At 49.9% G+C, this 19,007-nt stretch overlaps 1 protein-coding gene and 1 long non-coding RNA gene across 2 annotated transcripts in view; one reads left to right on the top strand and one right to left on the bottom strand.

Annotated features, from left to right (window-relative positions):
• Positions 1-631: 631 nt before the first annotated feature.
• Positions 632-18,303, bottom strand: LOC139677207 (uncharacterized). The gene is made up of 3 exons (XR_011698791.1): positions 18,237-18,303; positions 1,765-1,889; positions 632-1,061 (listed from the first exon to the last, which is right to left on the bottom strand). It is a non-coding gene; the product is annotated as an uncharacterized lncRNA (long non-coding RNA).
• The window catches only part of DYRK1A (dual specificity tyrosine phosphorylation regulated kinase 1A), an 82,074-nt gene continuing 80,422 nt past the window's right edge, over positions 17,356-19,007 (top strand). Inside the window, exon 1 of the mRNA XM_071566979.1 lies at positions 17,356-17,826. The gene's annotated coding sequence lies outside the window, so the exon portion shown is untranslated. The remainder of the gene's footprint in view (positions 17,827-19,007) is intronic.

The raw sequence follows: 19,007 nt of genomic DNA, 5'->3' as shown, positions 1-19,007 counted from the left end.
ACCGGGAATGTCCCCCCGCAAACACACACACGGGGAATGTCCCCCCGCAAACACACACCGGGAATGTCCCCCCGCAAACACACACGGGGAATGTCCCCCCGCAAACACACACAGAGAATGTCCCCCCGCAAACACACACGGGGAATGTCCCCCCGCAAACACACACCGGGAATGTCCCCCCGCAAACACACACGGGAATGTCCCCCCGCAAACTCCATTGCCAGGCCCTGCGAGGCGGGGACTCATCCCGGGAATCCCTCGCCATTCCACGGGACCGGCAGTTGTCGCCAGTCCCGAAGGGAATGCTGAAAGCAGGAAGCTGGTTGGGAATTTTAATGCTGTTCCCAACTCGCTCTTCTCGCGATCTTCTCTAAAAATCCCTGGCAGGCTCCACTGGGCAGTTCCAGCACAAACTCCAGGATGACTTTAAAGTTGGAATTGTTTAATTCACTCTTAACCCGGGGCTTGGTGAGGGAATGAGAAACACCTCACAGGAGCAGAGTGGTGTCAGATTTCTGCTTTATTTATTTATTTTAAATTATTTTCTTTTAGGATTGGCATTAAAAAGGAACAGGTAAGAACAGTAACTGGGAGAATAGTAACAAATCTGACTGTGCTCACTGGTGGCATTACAGATTTCTGGCTCTCATTGCTGGTTCTCTTCACCAGAGTTTGAAGACTTTTCTCTTTGCATTTTTATTGCTGTTCTCTCTGAAAACTGGGAATGCAAATCCATCAAAAAATTAAAGAAATAAACCCTTCCCAGACTCCAGAGTTCTCTGTATTTCATTTTATTGTCTGTATAAATCACTGCAGGTTTTAAAGATTTAAACTAAATGTACTTTTTTTAAGCTTCAAATCATTAAATAAATAAAATCAGAGTCCCTGCCAGTGGTGGGAGTAGCTGGAAGATGGTTCTGTCCTATTCCTCCTCATCCCTGCAGTGCTGGAACCCATCTGTGTCCCCTTCCTGATGGAATACTTGGCAAAATCCAGTGGATGCTCCTGTAAATAAGGAGCATCTTTTGTGTTGGGATAAGAAGTGAGATATCAAAGTCATCCTACATGTAAAAAAAAAAAGAGGGAAAGTGGTCAGTGTAAAGAGAAAGCAGCATTTTACTTTGATTACTTCTATTAGTCACTTGCCTGCCACGGCTAATTACTGTAATTAGTTATTGTGGGGAAGGTAAAGAGGAATTTTTATGTTTTATTTTTTACCCCAGCCAAGGAGAAGTAAAAAGAGCAGAAGACAAGCCTGGACAGCACAGCTGCTTCTGAGAATGTTTATTTGTTTGCCATCACTTTCACAATCAACTCGTGTTGTCCTTGGGAAACTTTTTCCAAGGTACTTCAGTTCGTCATTTCTGGGAACTGGAGCCTCAAGTCCAGGAAAAGCTCCTGCTGGCACAGCCTGTGGCTGCCCCTTGCTTGGCAGGGCAGATCCCACAAACACCCTTCGGAACACCCAGGATCCCAAGCAATCCATGCCCAAAGTCAGGACTGACAGTTCAGCATCCTCAAGGGGGTTGGTTTGGAGAAAAAGAATCCCAGAGTGGTTTGGGTGGGAAAGGACCTTAAAGATCATCGAGTTCCAACTCCCTGCCATGGGCAGGGACACCTCCCACCAGCCCAGGCTGCTCCAAGCCCTGTCCAACCTGGCCTTGGACACTCCCAGGGATTGTCATTTTATGCTCCTAATTGGTGGAAGTGGTTTGTGATCAGCTGGAGAGTTGATTAAGGGAAGGTTAGAAAGCTTTGATTAACCTTTGAGGCAGTCAGAAATTCCTCCCAGTCACTGCAGTCCTGCTTGGAATTGTCAGTTGATAGGAAGGGAATCATTTTCCTGTATCTGTAACTGCAGTGTAGGATAGGCAGAAAGGCTGGAATGTCTGCAAAAAACATGGAATGGTTTGGATGGAAAGGATCTCAAAGATCATCTAATCCCACCCCCTGCCATGGGCAGGGACACCTCCCACCAGCCCAGGCTGCTCCAAGCCCTGTCCAACCTGGCCTGGGACACTCCCAGGGATGGGGCAGCCACAGCTGCTCTGCCCAACCTGTGCCAGGGCCTGCCCACCCTCCCAGGGAAGGATTTCTCCTCAATATTCCATCTATCCCTCCCCTCTGGCAGCTTAAGGTCATTCCCCTTGTCCTGTCCCTCCATCCCTTGTCCCCAGTCCCTCTCCAGCTCTCCTGGAGCCCCTTTGGGCTCTGGAAGGGGCTCTCAGGTCTCCCTGGAGCTTCTCTCCAGGCTTGTTATTGTGATGCTCTGCAACATCTGCCATAAAACATAATAAGCAAAAACTAAAAAGCCTCTTGGAAATAAAAACTTAATTCAGAATTCAAATTCTGGCAAATCAGAGTCACAGAATGGTTTGGGTTGGAAAGGACCTTAAAGATCATCCAGTTCCAGCCATGGGCAGGGACACCTCCCACCAGCCCAGGCTGCTCCAAGCCCTGTCCAACCTGGCCTGGGACACTCCCAGGGATGGGGCAGCCACAGCTGCTCTGCCCAACCTGTGCCAGGGCCTGCCCACCCTCCCAGCCAGCAATTCCTTCCCAATATCCCACCTAAATCTACCCTCTTTCCACTCAAAATTATTCCCCCTTCTCCTGTCGCTCACGCTTCTGAAAATTCCCTCTCCAGTAACAGGATTTGTTGTGCTTGATCCAAGCTACAAATTTTCTTTACAGAGTATCCACTTTGTCCTGAATTCTTTTGGAATATTCCAGCAAAATCAGTGGAACAGCTCAAGCCTCAGAGCAAAGTTGGAATTCTTGGCACCCATCCCTGTCATTGTCAGGAGCCTCCTGTGTCTGTCCACTCGAAAAATCCACCCCAAATTTGGACTAATGGTGAGACTGACAATTTTAGGCTTTATTTGGGAATGGGAATTCCTCAGGAAATCACAGTTGAGGGGGAAGGAGCTTCTCAAGGGAATATTGGTGCCCACAGCCTGGGGGTGGGAGGGCAGGTCACCTGTCACACAGCTGGGCTGACAGCAACTCCTGGGGATCTTCTCTCCCTAAAATAGTCCATTTATCCCCCTGCTTTTCCAGGGGTTGGTTTGTTTTAACACAGTTTTATTTCCTCCACCTGCAGAGCTGCTCCAGCCCTGGGGGCAGCACAGGAAGGACATGGAGCTGCTGGAGAGGCCAGAGGAGGCCCCAGGATGGGCAGAGGATGGAGCAGCTCTGCTGGGAGGAAAGGCTGGCACAGCTGGGATTGGCCAGCCTGGAGAAGAGAAGCTCTGGGGGGACCTCAGTGTGGCCTTCCAGGAGCTGATGGAGCCACAGGAAAGATGGAGAGAGACCATTTCCAAGGGCTGGAGGGACAGGACAAGGGGAATGGCTTCACACTGAAGCAAAGGAGGGTTAGAAGGGATATTGTCATTTTCAAGTTGTGCTGGGCCTGAACCAGAACTGAATGGAACAACTCTAAGAACAAATTAATTTAAACTGGAACCAACTGGGAAAATTATATGAACTTTGGTAGAATGACACACACATGCCATGATCTGGTAAAGGGACTGGAGCTGGCCCAAGGGTTGGACTTGATGATCTCAGAGGTCTTTTCCAACTCAATCCATTCTAGGATTCCATGATTAGTTTCATGGATTTTCCTGATCATCCCAGAATCATGGAATGGTTTGGGTTGGAAGGGACCTTAAGATCATCCAGTTCCACCCCCTGCCATGGGCAGGGAATCTCCCACCTTCCTGCCTGACCTTTTTTGTGACATTATTTTAACAAATATATTTAATTTTTTAGAATAATTACATTTCTATATTTCCCTCAACTCAGTTTGAAATGTGTGGATTAGTTGATATGGAATGACAGAATTCCCAATTGGAATAAACACAGGGAGGCTGAAACAGACTTTTTTTCTTGGTTTTTTAGGATAGTTTTGAAATCTCTGCTCAGAGAGCAGCAGTTCAGAGTCACAGAATTCCAGAGTCATGGAATGGTGAGGGCTGGAAGGGACCTGATTTAAGGAGAAGTTCTACAGGTGAAACAAAGTCATGACCAAAAAGCACCTGTGATTTCACTACTTGCCATCAAAGGATGTGGAGCACACAGGGCTGGGAAAGTTTAGAGATGATTAAATCTAATTAAAAATTAGTTTCAAATATTATTCATATTTTGGACAATTTTTAGATCTCTTTATTGAAGCAAATTTCATAAACTGAGCATTATTTTTCAGAGCACCTGAGTGGAAAAGGCTGTTCTTGACTGGTCATACCAAGGAGTCAGAGGCAGAAAAACCTCAAATACATTAAATAATAAAAGAACTGATACTCTGAACTAGAGGAATTAATTAAAGTTCATTAACTCTGGTGGAGAAATCACCCCAAATGCTGCACAGAAGTCGTGGTGCTTCTGAATGGCTGAAAAAGGAGGAAGATAATTAAGGAATTAAAATCTTTGCCCCACACAGACATTAAATCTTATCAGTGTTTTCTCCAACATCCCCCCTGCACTGGAGTTTGCTTTTCATTAAAGTTATCCTTTAAAATAATTATCTATTAAAATTACCCTTTATATCAGGCTTAAAAGAACCAATGAGAAAAGATCACAGAAGGCAACAAAATCCACTTATTTGTTCACACATCAAGGTGAGGAAAGTTAATTGAGATGAAACTCAGCTGAGGAAAAGTCCAGACAGAAGAAGATTTTATGTCTTGTTAAAACTGAGAGAAGGTGCTTGAAAAAAAATAACACCATAAAGCACAAAACTGGTCAAGGAACTTTGAAGGGAATTAAGAATGAATGAATTTTCCAGCCAAAAATGCACAATTTTAAAGGCAATTCCCTCAGAATAAGAGTCATTATATGGTTTGAAAGGCCTTGAACTGACTGAAAATTGCACTGGGCTTCACTGGCCTCGAAAAAGAATTAGAAAATAAGGAAAATAATGTTATAAAACACATAAGGGTGACAAAAACAGTGGATAAAACAAGTGATTTAAACATGAAAAATAAAATAGTGGTTGAATCTGGTGGGGAAAGAAAACAGTGACTAATATCCTGGATAAAAAGTACTGGAATATTAAGCCCAGGATTTAGGGCAGAGGAGCAGAAATTCCCAAGTTTTCCCAGGAAATGGGAATACTAAGCCCAGGATTTAGGGCAGAGCAGCACCAGAGGAGCAGAAATTCCCAAGTTTTCCCAGGAAATGGGAATACTAAGCCCAGGATTTAGGGAAGAACAGGCACCAGAGGAGCAGAAATTCCCAAGTTTTTCCAGGAAATAGGAATACTAAGTCCAGGATTTAGGGAAGAACAGGCACCAGAGGAGCAGAAATTCCCAAGTTTTCCCAGGAAATGGGAAAACTAAGCCCAGGATTTAGGGCAGAGCAGCACCAGAGGAGCAAAAATTCCCAAGTTTTCCCAGGAAATGGGAATACTAAGCCCAGGATTTAGGGCAGAGGAGCAGAAATTCCCAAGTTTTCCCAGGAAATGGGAAAACTAAGCCCAGGATTTAGGGCAGAGGAGCAAAAATTCCCAAGTTTTCCCAGGAAATGGGAAAACTAAGCCCAGGATTTAGGGCAGAGGAGCAGAAATTCCCAAGTTTTCCCAGGAAATGGGAAAACTAAGCCCAGGATTTAGGGCAGAGCAGCAGAAATTCCCAAGTTTTCCCAGGAAGAGAATATTTAACCCCTGAGATTGAATACACATATTTTTTAGTTTTCTTCTTGTTATATAAAAGTAAAACTGTGTCAGTCAGTCCCTAAAATACCTTTTCTTCCCATTGGGACATCACAAATATGAGAGACCACCCCAAAATGTTGGGGGACAGTTTTTAATGCCACATTTTTCAGTATTTCCAACTGGCCTAAAGGACTGCAGGGAAAATATTCTTAAATTCCAGAGGTTGGATGGGGGTCTGAACACCCTGGTCGAGGGGAAGGTTCCCTGCCCATGGCAGGGGTTGGAACTGTATCTAAGCCCAGAGAAGTTGAGTTTTTTAACTAATTTCTCAAGTTCAAGTCACAGAATGATGGGATGGTTTGGGCTGGAAGGGACCTTAAAGCTCATCTGATTTAAACTGGAGATCAGAAAGAAATTCTTTGCAGAGACAAAAATCAGGCCTTGGAATGGGCTGCCCAGAGAGGGGGTGGATTCCCCATCCCTGGAGGTTTTTCAGCTGAGCTTGGCCGTGGCACTGAGTGCCATGATCTGGTAAAGGGACTGGAGTTGGGCCAAGGGTTGGACTCGATGATCTCGGAGGTCTCTTCCAACCCAATCCATTCTATGATTCTGTGATTCATCCATGGGCAGGGACACCTCCCACCAGCCCAGGTTATTTTCATGTTTTCCTCTTTCAAAGCAGTGAAGGATTTACAATATACCCAAATTAAACCACTCCAAAACTCCTGAGGTGGCCCCTGTGTCTGAGCTGGGAGATTATTCCAGGTGTAATTCCTTCTCCCCCAGCTCCATTCCCTTGGCTGAACTTGCCCCAGCCCCTCCATGTCCTCCTTGTCCTGAGGGGCCCAGAACTGGACACAGCACTGGAGGGGTGAAATCCGTGCCAGAATTTGGAATGATGGGGAATTTTACAGACCTGTCTCAAATGTCAGTGCAGGGCAGGCAAGGGCAGGACATCCTGGGCACCAGGTGGGCTCCAACCAGGAGCTCTGAGGTGCCCAAAAGCTGAAGAACTGACTGCAGGGTGTGACCCTTCCCTCACTAACCAGGTAAGGAAGCAAACATGAAGATACTTTTTAAGCATTCCCAGGATTTCCAGGGGTTAATGAGTTTCCTAGACAAAGCATCATTTGAAAAAAAAAAGAAATTAAAAGGCCTTTATGCAACATGAAGCAAGAGAAGAGTGGATCAAAGAGTGGCTGGATGACAGGAAACAGAAATAAAAGAACAATAAAAGGTCAGTTTTCAGAGAAGAGGGAGAGCACAAGAGGAGTCTGCAGGGACCTGGGGCTGCTTAATGTGTTCCTAAAGATCTGGGGAAAGGGGTGGGCAGGGAAGTACCACAGACTGCTCAAGACATTGATGATTCAGGTGGAGGAAAGGTAGAGGACAAACTGTGATGTTGCCTGTGAAGAACTGGAAAAAGCCCTCCCAAGGCTGGCTGACTGTCTAATAAAATGGCAGATAAAACCTGATTAGTAATTAGTGCCCATGGAGGAAAAGCTCTGTGGGCTGTAAGGTGGTTTTCCACTCACAAATGAGATCTTTGAGTTCTGATTAATATTTCTATAAAAATCTCAACACAATGTTCCCTTTTACTCAGAGAAACAAATCAAATATTTGGAATTATTAAGAGAAACCAGGGAATGTTGTAACACACCCACCCCTCTATAAATCCATAGTTCTCTGCATATTGAGTGGCATGTCCTGTTCTTTTCTCAACATCTCAACAGGTCCTTCCAGTGCCTGAAGGGAGCCCACAGGAAAGAGAGAGAGTGTCAGGACAGGGGAATGGCTTCAAAGTGCCAGAGGGCAGGCAGGGCTGGATGGGATATTGGGAAGGAATTGCTGGCTGGGAGGGTGGGCAGGCCCTGGCACAGGTTGGGCAGAGCAGCTGTGGCTGCCCCATCCCTGGGAGTGTCCCAGGCCAGGCTGGACAGGGCTTGGAGCAGCCTGGGCTGGTGGGAGGTGTCCCTGCCCATATCCCTGTTCCAGCTGGACTCTGATCCTTGTGGATCCTTCCCAGTCAGGAAACTGAGAGTGCAAAGACTGTAAAGGTTTGGGAGATAAACCAAAGCAACCAAATTAAAAGCAGAAAAGTCTGTTAAATGTAATGGCTGCTAAAGAAGGAAACCTCCACCACCATCCATTCTGCAGAGCCCTCAAAACCAGGGCACTGGAATCACAGAATCATAGAATGGATTGGGTTGGAAAAGACCTCCAAGATCATCAAGTCCAACCCTTGGTCCAGTCCCTGGAGGTTTTTCAACTGAGCTTGGCCGTGGCACTGAGTGCCATGATCTGGTAAAGGGACTGGAGTTGGCCCAAGGGTTGGACTTTATGATCTGGGAGGTCTTTTCCAACCCAATCCATTCTATCATTCTGTGATTCTAATACATCAAAATTCAGTGGAAGTTTCTCATGAAAACACTTGCTCAGACAAACAGGTTGGGAAAGGTAAAACTGCAAAAGGATTTGAGGTAATTTTTCAGCTTTTGTTTTTCATAGCTGGGTTTTAAATACCATGAGATAAACTTTATGTGCTGGGAGCACAACTGTGGGGATGAACTCCATGATGATCTTTAAGGTCCTTTCCCACCCAAACCATGCTGGGATTCTGGGATTCTACCCCAGACTTTTTGGGGGGGGCTGGACCCTTTGCAAGGTTTTCTGATTTCCTCAGACCTGATATCCATGACTTCTCCAAGCTTGTTTTTTCACTCATCCTGGCAGTTCAGCAGGAAGGTCGATACTGGAGTCAGGACACCAAGGTGGGAGCACTGACCCTGGCAGTGGGAATAGGCAGCCCTGTACCCTCCTAAAAAAATTAGGAATGGGGAAGTGTGAGGTCCAGACAGATTCATTGGAACCCATCCAGTGCCCCTCTGGATCCATCCAGAGGGAACTGGGACCTGATTTATTCTGGGTTAATAAGTGTGAGTGCACTGCCCCTTGATTAGAGCTCAGACCAGCTCCTTTGTAACTCCTTGTGGTGCTCAGTCACCTTTGAGAGACCCACCTTGGGTGGAGATTTTGAATAAAGGAGGTTCAGAGAAGTTTGTGGAAACTGGTGGCTGTGTTGAGGATTGATCCCAGGTAATCATTTCAGCATTTCTCACTTTGGGAAAAGCTGAAGTTCTGTTACAGAAGTTCTGACTAAATAAGAGGAAGAACTTTGCTGTGCAGTGACCCAGCACTGGACAGATGGCCCAGAGAGCGTGTGGAGTCTCCTCACTGCAGATATTCCAGAACCATCCTGGTCTGGGGTGGCCCTGGCAGAGTAGGGAGGTGGGATCAGAGACCCACTGTGGTCCCTCTCAGCCTGGCCCATTCAGTGATTCTGGGATTCTGTAAATGCTCCTGTTTGGTTGGACTCCAGGCCCACACGTAACCCCAGCTTAGTCCCAGCCCACAGGGAAGAATTTCTCCCTAATATCCCATCTGACCCTACTCTCTGTCACTTTGAGGCCATTCCCCCTTGTGCTGTCACTCCAGACCCTTGTGAGAAGCCCCTCTCCATCTTTCTTGCATAGATTGTGAGAGGACAGAGGATCAGGAATTAAAAAGGGACAGACAACCCAGCATTCCTGCTGCTATGGCTGGAAAACCCATTTCTTAGAGTGGTGGAACTCCATAAGTGACAATTTTAGAGAAATTCAATCTAAAACTCATCACAATTTCTTTTTCTCATCTAGCAGAAGGTTGGCCATGTGGGCACCAAGCAGAACATGCTTCTAAAAGCTTTCCTGAAAGGATTTGTGAAGTCAGGATGCTGCAAATATCACGTGTTGGAACTTCATAAACAACAAACATCCCACTGGAGGCAGCACAAGGAGCTTTCTCCTGACAGCAAGAACAAAGATTTCCTCTCAGCCAGCAAGGACACATGTCCTGCTGCCCAACAGAGTATGGGAATTGCATTTTATCCCACTAAAGAAGCTCCAAAAGGGGACAATGAAGGACCTGATTTCAATGGGATTGAGGAGAGTCTTTGCCTCTTCCAGGAGTTCCTATGGAGAAGCAAAATCTGTGCACTGAACAGGTGCAGGCAGATCCAACCATGTTACAATTAGCAGAACCAAGTAAAATTTTTAAAGAGACATTAAATGTACTGGTCCTTCTGGCTGAGAGGAGAACTTGATGATTGAATTAAAATAATGTTTTTTCCATCTTTTCAAACACAGGGAAACCAGATTCCTCTAGAAGTTGGAAACTGAGGATGTAGAGAAGTTCCCAGACAGGAAATACTTGATATTGTAGCATTCAATTTGCAGAAGTTCTAAAGAGCCACAATTCTGCAGGAGGTCCAATTTTAAACATAAAACTGCTCTGCACTCCTGCAAATGTATTTCCTGTGGAAAGTGGTCTCATGAGGAGTTCTGGGATAGATACAACTTCCGAGTATACATTTCCCATAGGATAAGTAAGAGCCTCTTTCCTGGAGGCATCTTCCCCAGAAAACTCCATGACTTTTGGGGAATCCCTTCACAGACTCCCAGGTTGGAAAAGGCTTTCAAGGTTATCAAGTCCAGCCTTTGACCAATCACCACCTTGTCAACTAGACCAGAGAACTGTTGAACTTCCTTGGACACCTCCAGGGATGGGGATTCCACCACCTCCCTGGGCAGCCCCTTCCAATGCCTGACCACCCTTTCCAGGAAGAAATTCCTCCTGACATCCAGAAATTCCTGACTGATGTTTTAAACTGGATGAGGAACTTTCCATACTTAGGGGTGTGATCTTCAACCAAGGAATCCATGACTGCCATTCCAGAGAGTATCAGAGAATCTCAGGGATGCACACTTATTTTTTCTGGAGCAAGCCTCATCCAGCAGGAAGAGCAGGAATTCCAGCTGGTCCAGAGGCATGCCAGCCTACACAACATGCAGCACTGGCTGCCAATCCAAACCCTGTAGTATGGAAGCTGGCTCTGATGATGAGCCAAAAGCTGATCTATCTACATGCCAATGGGTTACCATGGCAACCCCTCTGGCCTAAAACGAGATGGACCACATTGGTAACACAGCAGCACCTTTTTGACAGGAGAAACACAAGCTGCTCCCTCCAGATGATGGTTGGATTTGGATTAAGGGCTGTCTGAGAGCTGCTGTGGTGTGTTGATGATGTAACTCATCAAGGAGAACTTCTCTGGGGACTTAACTTGGCATCGTGGCCCAGAACCAAAGGAATCAGGAAAAACTTCTTTGCAGAGAGAGTGCTCAGGCATTGGAATGGGCTGCCCAGAGAGGGGGTGGATTCCCCATCCCTGGAGGTTTTTCAGCTGAGCTTGGCCGTGGCACTGAGTGCCATGATCTGGTAAAGGGACTGGAGTTGGACCAAGGGTTGGACTTGATGATTCAGAGATCTTTTCCAACCCAATCCATTCTAGGATTCTGTGATTCTATGAATTGAGCTCTCTGGTGGCTTTGTCTGAGAACACAACAGCACAGTTGGCATCAGCAGCTCTTTTCTGTATTAAATTCTTGCTGAAGGTCTTCTCACTGGCTCTGTTGGTCTAAGAAGGACACTCTTGCACTGAATGTGCTGGATACTGAGGATTGTTGGAATTGCTGTGGGTCCAATACGTCATCTGGACTGAAAATGCTGCTCAAAGGACAAAGATTAATCCCTGGAAAAGTTGTGGTATCCATGAGTGTGTGAAGGAAGGCTGGAGTTCAGGCAGAAACACATTCCAAAACAAAACTGCATGGCTACAAGGGCTGTTACAGTTTGGATCATGGAATGAAGCCTTCCAGAACACGCAGTGAAGAAGCAAATGGGTCCCTCTACTCAACGTGGGAAAGCTGAGAAGGGAAAACTGGGACAACCTACCCATAGTCACATTCCACAATCATAGAATCGTGGAATGGTTTGGGCTGGAAGGGACCTTAAGGCCCATCCAGTGCAGGGACACCTCCCACCAGCCCAGGCTGCTCCAAGCCCTGTCCAACCTGGCCTGGGACACTCCCAGGGATGGGGCAGCCACAGCTGCTCTGCCCAACCTGTGCCAGGGCCTGCCCACCCTCCCAGGGAAGGATTTTTTCCAAATATCTAACCTGAATTCCCCCTCTTTCAGTTTGAACCCATTCCCCCTTTTCCTGTCACTCCATTTCCTGATGAACAGCCCCTCTCCAGCTTCCCTGTAGCTCCTGCAGACACTGGAAGGTGCTCTGAGGTCTCCACACAACCTTCTCTTCTCCAGGGTGAACAGCCCCAACTCTCTCAACCTGTCCATAAACTGAAACACCAAAATGAGTTACTCTAAACTTACTCCAGGTGGTTTGTGATGAATAGTTTAAAAAAGATGCTCAGTCCTTCCTGACTTGACAGTCACTCCCTTCCTAAAGGAAAATAAAAAGGGATATTTGATAACTTATTATTATGTTGAATAAAGTAGAAGAAATTAGAAGAATTTGGATCCCCTTCATCCAGATCACAAACTATTTCTCATTCTCCATCTTCAATCTCTGTTGTCTCAGCTGCTTCTCTCCAAAGTGGATCCCTCAGAAGTCAATCCCTCTTGATGCCACGTTTATTTTGGCCTGTTGTGAGGAGTTCCCAGTTACAGTGTCCCATCATCTCCTGCCCCTCACTCCCACTCCACACCTCTGCAATGCCAACCTCTTGGTTTATGGGATGTCTTACACAACGGATCAGGAAGATGATCTGGTTTTAAAACCAAAACAAAACTGGATGGAACAGGATTCTGGCCAAGCCCCAGCTTGGAAGACCTTCACTCCTCAAATGCTTTACCTCTGTTTCCAGCAGCGAGGAGGATTCCCAGCTCCCAGAGCTCTGTCCCGCTCCCACCTCATGGACTGGGTCTTCAGGTGAGTTGAGGTCTGAGACTCCCAGTCTGGAAGATCCCTAATCCCCAGTCTGGAAGATCCCTAGTCCCCAGTCTGGAAGATCCCTAGTCCTAGCCTTAAACCTGCTTGCAGCAGAGAACACAAGTCCATCCTGACACCAGTTCTAATTCCAGACCCTGTGGCTGGAGCAGGATCCTGGTGGGACTGCAGTTCCCAATGGTCTCATTCCTCAATTTTAATCAATCCCTTCAGCTGTTCAGGACCAAACCAGAAAATGTTGTAGACCATCAGTAATGTGTAGACAGAACCCCAGAATCCCCGAGGCTGGCACAGCCCTGCCAGCCCCTGGAGCTCACCCTGTGCCCAATGCCCACCTTGGCAAAGCCCTGCCAGCCCCTGGAGCCCACCCTGTGCCCTATGCCCACCTTGGCAAAGCCCTGACAGCCCCTGGAGCCCACCCTGTGCCCCATGCCCACCTTGGCACAGCCCTGCCAGCCCCTGGAGCTCACCCTGTGCCCCATGCCCACCTTGGCAAAGCCCTGCCAGCCCCTGGAGCCCACCCTGTGCCCGATGCCCACCTTGTCCCCCAGCCCAGAGCACTCAGTGCCACGGCCAGTCCTGCCTTGGGCACCTGCAGGGCTGGGCACTCCAATCCTCCCTGGGCAGCCCCTGCCAGTGCCTGCCCACCCTTTCCAGGCAGAAATTCCTCCTGATGTCCAACCTGAGCCTCCTGTGGCTTTTTAATGAGATGGACACTTAGAAGAACACTGTTGTACAAGAATCATGCAGGTAATTCATTATCAAAATAATATTAATAAACCAACAATATCTAGTTGTTTGTGCTGGAAAATAAAATTCAAAAAGGCCATCACCTTTTAAAGGACATTTTATCTCCACCCAAATTGCCAGAACTTGGCAAAATAAAAGTAGAGGATGAAAATGCACAGAGAGCAAATGCAGAGACTTTTGAAAACTGTAGTATTTTTAAAGGGTTATAAAAAAGACCCTAAAAAACCCTCCCAAACTCAAAGCCTGAGAAGTTACAGTAGTGCAGTAAACAGTGTAACAAACTTCTGTGAGCTTTGTAGGTACCTACATTGACCAACAGAGGAATTGTTGTGCCACTGCATGTCACTGTTCACCCAGACTGGCCAGGAGACTTTGGAGGGGTTTACAAATTCCTTAAAGGGATGGATGGCCCTGTCCCTGAGAGAGGAGCTGCCCTTCCTGCCTGAGGAATTGGGCAGAGGTTATGCAGGGCAGCCGGTGCTTTTCGGAATGTTCTGGATTTCCTGTACCATTCTCAGTGTGTGCAGGTGCCCTGGGCCAAAATCCAACACTAATTTGGGAGCCCTGGGTAGAAGGATGTGATCCTGTGGGCCTTTGGTATCCTGGAATCATTAAGTTGGAATAGACCTCCAGGATCATCCAGTTCCACTGTCACCCAGCACCACCAGGATCACCCTCAATCCATGTCCCCAAGGGCCACATCCAGACCCCTCTGGGACACACCCAGACACAGTGACTGCCCCACCTCCCTGGGACACTCATTCCAAGGCCTGACCACTCCTGCAGGGAAATATTTTTTCCTGATCTCTGCTCTGCCCCTGCCCTGGTGCAGTTTGAGGCCATCTCCTCTCCCCCTTTCCCCTGGGCCATGGCAGAAGAGCCTGACCCCCCTCACTGCCCCCTCCTGGCAGGGAGTTGTGCAGAGCAATGAGGTCCCCCCTGAGCCTCCTCTTCTCCAGACAAACCCCCCCAGCCCCCTCAGGAGTTGGACAAGAACCACATTCTGGTCATACCTGAAGGCAAAGAGAGAAGTGTCAGAAGTAGCTCCAAGTGACCTCAAACCTTTCCAGGGCTGAGAAAGGACCACTCAGATCACGGTGCTCCCAGACACTTCCCAAGGCTGTGAGGTGCAATTTCATGGATGGTTTCACCTCACCTCACACTGTGCTGTGACTCATGGGGTGGTCCCACCATTCCCCTGCCATGGTCCTGCTTCCTGCTGCTCTCTGGACATCCACAGAGAGGGAACTTTTCACAAAGGCTTGGAGTGACAGGACAAAGGGAATGCAGTTAAACTGAGAGTAGGGTTAGATGGGATATTGGGAAGGAATTGCTGGCTGGGAGGGTGGGCAGGCCCTGGCACAGGTTGGGCAGAGCAGCTGTGGCTGCCCCATCCCTGGGAGTGTCCCAGGCCAGGTTGGACAGGGCTTGGAGCAGCCTGGGCTGGTGGGAGGTGTCCCTGTCATGGCAGGGGTGGAATGGGATGATCTTTCAGGTCCCTTCCCACCCAAACCATCCTGTGACTCCCTGATCCCAGTGTTTAAATAAAACTCTCAATGCTTCAGTTATTTGGGGCACTTTGGCTGTGGCTCCACCCATGCCCCAATCCTTGGCTGCTCATTTCCACCTTTTAAGCCGAGATTAAAAAAAAATATATTAAAACAGGGAGAAAAAGCAAATGGAACAAGTAACATGTCCTAATTTCTCCAAGGAGGCTGGCTGTGAACTGAAATGACTAGATTAAAGTATCACACGTTAGAATTAAAGTATTAGATAAAGGCCATACTCTACTTTTTGATCTTTCTGGGTATTCCAGAAAAAAAATTAAAAAAACCTGTCACAGATTTAGGTGGGTGGCACCAACCTGGCAATTCCCAGGGGAAAGGAGCCTTCCCTCAGGAGCTCGAGGCTCCCACACTGGGCAAATTTCAGTGCATTTTTAAACTCATTTTTGTGGGAATATATTTATTTTTGGAAAGGGATGAGAAAGACCCCTGGACACAACTCCAGGGGGAAAGGAGCCTTCCCTTTGCAGCCCGAGGCTCCCACACTGGGTGACTTTCAGTGAGTTTTTTAAATTGCTTTTTGGGGGGAATATATTGATTTTCTGAGGGAGAGAAAAAAGACCCCTGGACACAATTCCAAGGGGAAAGGAGCTTGTCCTCAGCAACTGAGGCTCCCAAACTGGGTGACTTCCAGTGTGTTTTTTAAATTGGGGTTTTCAGGGAAATCTATTGATTTTCTCAAGTGGAAGAGAAAGACCCCTGGACACAATTCCAAGGGGAAAGGAGCTTGTCCTCAGCTGTCTGAGGCTCCCACACCTAACTCATTTTTTTGGGAATATATTCACTTTTGGAAGGGGATGAGAAAGACCCCTGGACACAATTCCAAGGGGAAAGGAGCTTTCCCTCCACAACTTGAGGCTCCCAAACCTAATGTGTTTTTAGAGGAATGTATTTCTTCTCTGAGGGGCAGGAGAAAGACCCCTGGATGCCATCCCAAGGGAAAAGGAGCTTTCCCTGAGGAGGAAAAGGAACCTGAACTCAGCAGCCGAGGCTCCCACACTGGGTGACTTCCAGTGCATTTTAAAATTGGTTTTCTTTGGGGAAATATATTTATTTTCTGAAGGGGAGGAGAAAGACCCCTGGACACAATTCCAAAGTGAAAGGAGCTGGTCCTCAGCAACACGAGGTTCCCACACCGGGCTCATTTTAGTGCATTTTTAAACTCCTTTTCTGAGAGGGATGAGAAATACCCCTGGACACAATTCCGAAAGGAAAGGAGCCTTCCTAAGGAGGGAAAGGAGCCTTCCCTGAGAACGAAAAGGAGCCTGTCCTCAGCAGCCGAGGCTCCCACACTGTGTGACTTTCAGTGCATTTTAAAATTGCTTTTTCCCGGGGAAATACACTAATTTTCTGAGGGGGATGAGAAGGACCCCTGCATGTCATCCCAAGGGGAGAGGAGCGTTCCCTGAGGAGGGAAGGAGCCTTTCCTAAGGAATGAAAGGAGCCTCTCCTAAGGAGGGAAAGGAGTCTGTCCTAAAGAGGGAAAGGAGCGTGTCCTCAGCAGTCCGAGGCTCCCACACCGGGCTGATTTTAGCGCATTTTTAAACTCCTTTTCTGAGAGGGATGAGAAAGACTCCTGGACACAATTCCGAGGGGAAAGAAGCCTTCCTAAGGAGGGAAAGGAGCCTTCCCTGAGGAGGGAAAGGAGCGTGTCCTCAGCAGTCCGAGGCTCCCACACCGGGCTGATTTTACCGCATTTTTAAACTCCTCAAGGCGACCCCGCGGAGAGACGAAAACCCCGAGGGGAAAGGACCCTTCCCTCCGCAGCTCCCGGAGCGTTTAGTGCCCTGTTTTTGGGGGGAATTCCGCGTTTTTTGGGGAGAACGCGGCGGATTCCCCGGGCTCGCAGCTCGGCCTCGCCTCAGGCAGCGGCCGCGGCTCCGGCGCCCCCTGCCGGCCGCGCCCCTCCCGGGCAATGGCGGCCGCTCCGCTCCCCTTCCCTTCCCTTCCCTTCCCCGCCCCGCCGGGGCCATCCCGGCCCGCAGCCGCCGTCACACGCCGGAGGGCGGGCGCGGATGGATCGGGAATGGGGTTGGGATAAGGAAAGGGGGGGGAAAAGCAAAAATAATTAAAAAAAAAGGGAGCCGTTTCCATGGCGAGCGCGGCCCGCCCTTCCCGCCCCACGTCAGCGGCCGCTCCCGCCCGGCGGCGGGTGATTGACAGTTGCCATGGCAACAGGCTCGCCCCGCCGCCATTTTGTCAGTTGGGGGTTTTTTTCAAATTTTAAAAAAAGGTAATAATTAAAAAAAAAAAGAAAACCAAACCAAAAACAGCACAGAGGCGCGCGCGCAGAGATTCTTCCCCCCCACCCCCCACCCCCGCCGCGAATCGCGCGGTTTTTTATTTTATTATTATTAACTTTTAAATTTTTTTTCCCCGCCGTCCTCTCCTTGCCGCGACCTCCAGGCGCGGAAAAAGGGAGAGAAAGGGCCGCGAGGAGAGCGCGGAGCGAGCGGCGGAGCCGCTCCGTGAGGAGGGAGGGAGGGAGGAGGGAGGGGAAGGGAAGGGAAGGGAAGGAGGAGCGGGCGGAGGGGGAGGAGGTAGCGGCTGGCAGGCGGGGGAGGGCGGGAGGAGGGAGCGAGGAGTTCCCGGGGGCTCGGTACGGCGCTGCGCTTCCCCCATCCCCTCCTCCTCCTCTCCTCCTCCTCCTCCTCCTCCTCTCCTCCTCCTCCCGCTCCCCGCGCTCCCCCCGCCGCTGTCCCCGCGCTCCGGGCCGGGGCTCAGGCCGCCGAGCGCAGCCCAGCCGAGGCCAGGCCGAGCCGCCGCCGGGCGCTGCGCAGGTTTGGACCGCGCGCCATTTTGTGAGGGCAGCGAACAACCCCGAGCCCGGCCCGGGGCCGCCCGCCCGCCCGCGCTGCCCTCCCCTCCCTCCTTCCCTCCCTCCCTCCGCGGGCACGGCCCGAGCCAACGCCGCGGGCCCCGCGGGACTCGGGGGGGACGCGCCCCGGCCGCACGGACAGGACGAGCAGGAGGAGGCCTCGCCCCGGGAGAAGCCGCCGCCGCCGCCGCTCGGGTGAGTGAGGGAGAGACGCCGCACCGCGGGACGAGCCGCGGCCGCCTCGCCCGGGCCCGCAGCGCTCCGCTGCCATCTTAGAGCGGGAGCGGCGCCGCCGGGAGCCATCCCCGCCCGGGCCGGCAGTGCCCGCGGCCTGGCCCCGCTCGCAGCGCGGCCCAGCGCTCCGCGGGCCTCGGCGGCGGCGGGGGAGGAAGGGAGCCCGCCCGGAGCCGCTCGGGGTTATGCGCAACGCCCTGCGGTGGGCGGGTGCGAGGGCTCGGGCCGGGCCGGCCGCGGGCAGGGATGGCGGCAGCGCTCGGAGCGGAGCGGAGCATCACCTGTTGGGGAGGGCAGGGAGGGCCCGGCACCTGCGGGAAGGGCCGGTGGGGCGGGCGGGGAAGGGGCAGCGGAGGTGGGGAAGGAGTTACCTGAGCGAGGTGCCTGTCATCCCGCCGGTGGGGGTGGGGAGGAGGAGGAGGAGGGAGCAGCGTTGGGAATAGCACAGGGACACGCAGGGACACGCAGGGACACACGGGCACAGGGACACACCGGCGGGGTGGGGGAGTCCCCAGCCATGGCGGTGCCCAAGGAACCGCCTGGATGTGGCACGCAGTGCCCTGGGCTGGGGGCAAGGTGGGCATCGGGCACAGCGTGGGTTGGATGGGCTTGGAGGGCCTTTCCAGCCTTGATGATTCTGTGATTATTCCTTATTTTAATAGCTGGTCGCAGCCATGTAGCTTTGTGTTGCTGGAGGGATTGGAGCCCTGGGTGGATGCATTGGGTGCTCCTCTGGGGTGGCCACAGTTCCCTCCCGCCGCCAAGGAAGCGCAAAACGCAATTAAAACGTCCTGAATTTCGAAATTTCGAAATTGGTGCGTTTTTGAATCTCAGCCGGCTTTGAAGTTTTGGGTTTAGCCCGGCCAAAGACCACATAGGGCTTCTTTGATCATGTATCTACATTGCTGTTGTTACTTAGTTCTCTTATTACTCCACAGGCATGGGGGAAATAACCATTTATTGTTATTTAAAATTAACAAAGGCAGAATGTCTGACTGAAAAATAAATCAACAAGCGTGTTCTTGACAACCATCCTGGTTTAATCCGAATGAGAGTCTCCTGTAAACTTTTGCCAGGGGGTTCACACACTCACACTCAGGTGGATTAAGTATCATGGGGGTCTGGATTTGTACAAGTTCACA

Source organism: Pithys albifrons, chromosome 1 (genome assembly GCF_047495875.1).
Source record: "Pithys albifrons albifrons isolate INPA30051 chromosome 1, PitAlb_v1, whole genome shotgun sequence".
Lineage (NCBI taxonomy): Eukaryota > Metazoa > Chordata > Aves > Passeriformes > Thamnophilidae > Pithys > Pithys albifrons.
The sequence above is the reverse complement of the archived record's forward strand: the minus strand, read 5'-3'. Positions and strand labels throughout refer to the sequence as shown.